The 6,347-nt window shown below is 30.3% G+C and overlaps 1 long non-coding RNA gene across 1 annotated transcript; it reads left to right on the plus strand.

Moving 5' to 3' along the window:
- Nucleotides 1–4,595: 4,595 nt before the first annotated feature.
- LOC110877860 lies at nucleotides 4,596–5,110 on the plus strand. Its single transcript, XR_002557345.2, has 3 exons — nucleotides 4,596–4,805; nucleotides 4,894–4,972; nucleotides 5,055–5,110. It is a non-coding gene; the product is annotated as an uncharacterized LOC110877860 (long non-coding RNA).
- Nucleotides 5,111–6,347: the final 1,237 nt, after the last annotated feature.

Below are 6,347 nucleotides of genomic sequence, written 5' to 3' on the forward strand. Positions count from 1 at the left end.
CTATTACCATCACCGTTACTGTTATCGTTATGATACAACAACATATCATCTTCATCTTCTTCAACCTCAACCTCAACCTCATCTGCAACGTCGTCGTATCGATTGTTCAAACTAACTGTCAGATCTGAAGAAATAACTATACCCTAACTCCATATCATGCATCAATTTAAAGTGAATCCACGACGATGAATACATATTCCTCTTCAAACCGCTTCCGGTCCGTTGGATCTCGGACCGGTACCGTTTCCGGAGCTTCTCCATCTTATGGCGGCACTAAATCGAAGTTTTAGCCGGAAAAATCAACCGGCAGCGGTGAGCTACACCGTCGGCGACCTCCTGCCAGTCCGGCGCACGGAGATTACCTCGCCGGAGAGAGTACCACTTCTCACGGTAGCAGTCGATGAGCGCCACCGTCTCGGCGTCGGACCAGCACGGCGGAGGAAGGCGGCGAGACGGAGGTTTGGGAGGCGGTGGTGGAGAGGAGGAGGGGGAGTGCATGACGGCGGTGATGACGTAAGAAAAGTGGTGGTGGTGAGAGGCATAATGAGGGGGTTAGGGTTAGGTGGGAAGAAGATAAAAGGTAGGGTGGGGGTGCGGCTGACTTAGCGGTGAGGTGGTGGGGGAGGATAACTTGCGCCGTGGGTGAAGGGTGCGCAGGATGAGAGTAAAAACAAAAGGGATAGGAAGGTGAGGTGAGGTGACAACCGTCGGTGTTTATTATTGGGTGGTTGGGTGAGATCCGCACGCCTGAGAGTTGGGTGATGGTTATTTGGTTTTAGAGTAAATTACAATTTTTGTCCTTTATGTTTACATCAAATTGCAGGCGCTGTCCTTTTGGCCAAAAGTTTACAGGCGGTGTCCTTAACCTTTCAAAATCTTGCACGTTTTGTACTTTAGGCCAAACTTGGTTAGAAATCTCAGTTAAAAACTGTCATGTGCAATACACATGAGGGTAAAATGGTAATTTCCCTCTCAACCCTTTCAAACTCAACACTCACTCCATCTTCCCCAAATTTAATGAGTTTAATCCGAAACCGTTTCTAACAACAATTCCCAAAAAACGCAGAAGCGTAAGTAGAAGTGAAGTAGCTGCAGTGGAAGATTTCATGAGGAGTTCATTAGAGGAGACATTTTTGACGATTCGGGAGCAATATTCGGGTGTTTCTGACTAATCCCTCAGTTCAAACCCTTGTTCCGAATCGCAACAATGGCGACCTAACCCTTTGTTTTTCACTAGATAAAATAATCAGAACACATAAATCCTATATGTTAACTAAGCATAAATATTAAGTAATTCACCCATGCAGATTAAAATATAAAAAAGAAACCACCATACTGTTCTCGACGAACTTCATAAAGTTTGCTCTGCTTCAATTTAGCAGTCCAATTCACCTTCAAATCAAACCAAAATGCATAAATTTAGGTCAAAATAACATAAGAAGTGAAACGAAGACATTTCTTTTTAACAATTAATCAACAAAAGAATAAACAAGAAGATGTAAGATTTGGGCGTAGCCTCTTCTTCTTTGCAAAGGCGTTGTTGTTTGATGCTGCAATGAGGATCGAATCGGAAACCATGGTTGAGAGGGGAAAGCATGCAAGAAAAGATTGAATGGAAAGGGGAAATGTGTTGAAGAAGAATGCAGATTGAATTTGAAATTGATGAATGGAAAGGGAAATGTGTTGAAGAAGAATGCAGATTGAAATTGAAATTGACGGATATAGAGAGATTATTATTATAATTTAGAGTAAGATTACAAATTTGAAAGGGTTGAAAGGGAAATTACTATTTTACCCTCATGTGCATTGCACATGACAATTTTTAACTGAGATTTCTAACCAAGTTTGGTCTAAAGGACAAAACGTGCAAGATTTTGAAAGATTAAGGACACCGCCTGTAAACTTTTGGCTAAAAGGACAGGGCCTGTAATTTGATGTAAACATAAAGGACAAAACTTATAATTTACTCTTGGTTTTATTATTAGAATTATATATATTATATATATTGTTACTGATGGACGATAAATAGTAACTTTAATTTTATAATAATACATAGTTTTTTATTATTTTTTTATTTTTAATAACATATTTTTAATTTTTTTCCTTTTTTAAAACCATATATTTCCTATACCATTTTTTTAATAATTCTTTTTTTCTTTTTTTAGAACATATATTATCGATTAATTTGATTCTTCTTTAATAATTTACATTTATAACTTTTCCTAAAAACTTAACTACGTAGTTATGCTTGATTTTTTCCTGGACATTTCGTTATAAGTTTTGTTAAAAACGAAATTGTACTTATAATAAAGTATTTCTTTGGTATCATAAAACGATACGATGATAAACTAAACAGTTCTAATGGTTTGGCTTTCTAAACAATATGTTTTATTTTTAAATCACGTTTGTTTTTACATTATCATTTGCTCGGTTTCATCGCAACGCGCGACAACAAAAAAACTAGTTTACAGTAAAGAGTAAATTCCACAAAAAGAGGTTTATGTTTTAGGTTTAATGTAACCTCCGAGAAAATGGGTCATAGAAAACCCGACTCGTTTTGAAAATCGGATCTAAACGAGTTAAACGAGAAAAATATATTATTTATTATTCTAATAATAATGCGAGTAACATTAGTTATATTCGGTTTATAAAAAAATATTAATTTTATACAATAATATATACATGTATCGGTTACTTCTGATAGAAGTTATAATGAAAACATTAAACAAAGTTAGAAATCGTTAGGTGGGTTTATAGAGTTAAGGGATCATTTGCGCAATTAACTTAAACCCTCACACGCTCCGTGACGCGCATTCCAAATTTCCGGCCCACTCGCCCTCTAACATCGAGGATATTTCAATTGTGTTTTAAAAAGAAGTTATATAATAGATATGTTTATTAGTCGTTAAAACGATTTTAATGTCATGACAATAATATTACAATTACAATAGAATAATCTACTTTTATCGAAATCTATATATATTCTGAAGTTTAGTTATATGTTCTATTTTAAAACCAAAATTTATGGTTGTTTTAAATGCATCATCCTATAAAAATCCTATTAATTGCATTTAATTTATATTAAATAAATAAGAGATAAGATAAAAAATAAAATAAAATAATTATATATCAATAATCATTAAAATTAATATCATTAATAACTCATTATACTAAATAATATATTATAGATAAAGGTAGATTAGTTTAAAGTTAACTTTGATCTTAATTTGTTTTAATAATTGGTTTAAAGATAATTATTCCAAACTTATGATTATTCTATAAAATGATCTTTGACAAGGTAACCATAAATTTAAATTTCGAAGTAACTAATATATTAAAAGTAGCTCAAATATAATTCGTAATAAAAACACAACAATATATTTTCAAAGAAAACATATAATAAAAAAAATAGGTAAAGGGATCCAAATGATATCAAATATTAAGAACTTATCCATGATATTAGTATCAGAATTTAATAGATTAAGATAAAATTTAAACCGAAAGATCATAAGTATCATAAAAATATCATTAAATTAAAGTTAAAAAGTAAAGAAAAGAATTATTATTATAATATTAAAATAATAAAAATATATAAAAAACTATATATATTATTAAAATATTAAAATTACTATTTGTACCGATACCAAACAATACCGTACCGGTATTTTCGATACCAGTACCGGTTGACACCAAGCTTATCCCACCCCGTGATACTAAAAAATCATTAAATTAAAGTTAAACAGTAAAAAAAGGAATTATTATTATAATATTAAAATAATAAAAGTATTAAAATAACTATATATATATATATTCTAATATATTATTAACAAGATTTTGGCTAAATTAATTAGATTATTATAAATAATAATAATAATTTACAAATAAAACAACACAATTTGCAACAAAGCAATGCATGAAACACCATATTAACATATAGTATAGTACATTAATGCTAGAACCTAATCTATACTATATTATAAAGCATTTCATAAGGATACCAACCAAATTTAAGTAATTACAATCTTTTATACTTATGGTACAACAACTTAATGATGTTAGTAAGGGGTGAAATGGTCATTCTACATTAATATTAAAAAATAAAAAAAATAATTATCTATATCTATATCTATCTATCTATACTATATTATAAAGCATTTCATAAGGATACCAACCAAATTTAAGTAATTACAATCTTTTATGCTTATGGTACAACAACTTAATGATGTTAGTAAGGGGTGAAATGGTCTTTCTACATTAATATTAAAAAATAAAAAAAATAATTAAATGAGAATATAATCACAACTAATTATAATAATACAATAATAAGTTCGGTTCTTAAATGCAATTAATAAACGAAACCTATTGGGATAAACCGCAAAAGCACTCCAAAGGTCCAATTTCAATCAATATGTAATAAATTTGACCGATTAAGGAATCTCCTATCATTGCTATAAATTCACCATTTCACTCAACATCAACTCCTTTGTCTACTATTGTGCGAGTTAGAGTCGAAAAGAAAGAGATAAGAAAGAGATAATTTGATATGAAATTTATTTATCTTGGTAGAAAGGTGTGTTCTTTTATACCCATTTCAACATTTATTCGAAAAAACTTTGATTTGTTTCTTAAAATATTCAAATGGGATAACAGTTTTCTTTTACATAATCTATGAGTTTATATTGATGTTTTATTATGTTTTTGGTGATTTAGTGTTTTTTTTTTTCAAATTATGATTTTATATTACATATAAAGTATACACACAGGTTATTGGATACAAAAAGACAGACACTTCATACTTCATCAAGGTACCCCTGCATGACTATAGTATCTGGAACCATTTACCAATGTATTGTTTAATTGTTCATAAATTTATAGTCTTTTTCCTTTTTGCAGCTTCATGTATATGGAGGTGTAAAAGGGTGGGTACGAGAAAAGTTATTCATTTGGAGATAGACATTTATTTGGCCTATTGGTATTTCCTTTTTTAATTTCTACTTTACTATTTTTTTTAAACATATGATGCTTTTGTGTGATTTAATTGATACTATATATAGGCAATATAGATGCAGAGGAAATATTTGAGGAGGTATTGTTTGACAGGATTGGACAGCAAACTTTAAGGGCTCGGATGTTTTCAACCCGCGCAAAAGATTTAAATTGATTGCGTTTATCTATACTATCGTATAAAGCATTTCACAAGGGTTCCAACCAAATTTAAATAATTGCAACATATTATGCTTATAGTACAACAACTCAATGAAGTTAGTAAAGGGAATTAGTCTTTCTACATGAGTATAAATTGATAAATACAATTAAATTGATAACTTTATAAATTAAGTATTGTTAAATACTTGATAAAGAATTAAATCATTTGACTTAGTTGAACATCATCACCTTCCTCATATTTACATTGCTTTTCCATTTCAAGTTCTCCGTAACCGATTAGTTGATTGAATTTTATAATTAAGTCATTATTATTTGGTTTAGTAATTGCTAAACATCATACAAATAAGGTTACAACCTTTTTTGCAATTTTATCAGATAGTTGATGAACATCATATGAAATAAAAATAAAAATAATAATAATAATAATTAAATATAAAAAAACTTAATCAACGTTATTATGAATTTAATTATAACTATAAATGGTTTTAAAACTTAAAAGATGCTAACCAATTAGAAACGAAAATTACTAAAAGGTAATTTCATGGGGTATTATTATCTATAATACCTAATAATTGCAACAATAATGATTAAATAATGAACTTAATTACAGATGGTTTAAAACTCAAAAGAATGCTCTTTGCATCTTACCTCAAGTCTCATGGAATAAGGTTCAAATGATAACCATTGCATAATTAGGAACCACTTTTTAGCCCTTGGATCGTATTTTGATGGTTGAGACCTTTAAGTGCAATATCTATATCTCTAAGATGAAGATAATGTATGGTAATGAAGATTTGGAGCAGCAAGAGGTAAAAACAACCCGAATTTTTCCTTTTATAAATTCGATTCGTGAGTGTTAGTGTGTGTGTTTATATTGATTAGGGTTTCATTAAATGCAATGTGAGGGTTTCCAATCGGTGTTTATACAAATAATATAGAACCCAATTTTTATGTATGTGTATGTAGTGTGTAGTATGGGGTCTTGCTTACCTCATTCAAGGAATAACAATGAAAGACAGGGGTCATTGATTTCGAAAAACTCCGCCCCTTTGTTCGCCTTCTTCCTGATTTTAAGTTACGGTGAGTCAATTTCCTTTTTTCTGATTCTAATCGATTAAGAACTATACGTGATTAACCAACGAATTGTGGTAGATTTTATGTTTCTATTGCAGTATTTGGAT

This window comes from Helianthus annuus, chromosome 1 (assembly GCF_002127325.2).
Source record: "Helianthus annuus cultivar XRQ/B chromosome 1, HanXRQr2.0-SUNRISE, whole genome shotgun sequence".
Lineage (NCBI taxonomy): Eukaryota > Viridiplantae > Streptophyta > Magnoliopsida > Asterales > Asteraceae > Helianthus > Helianthus annuus.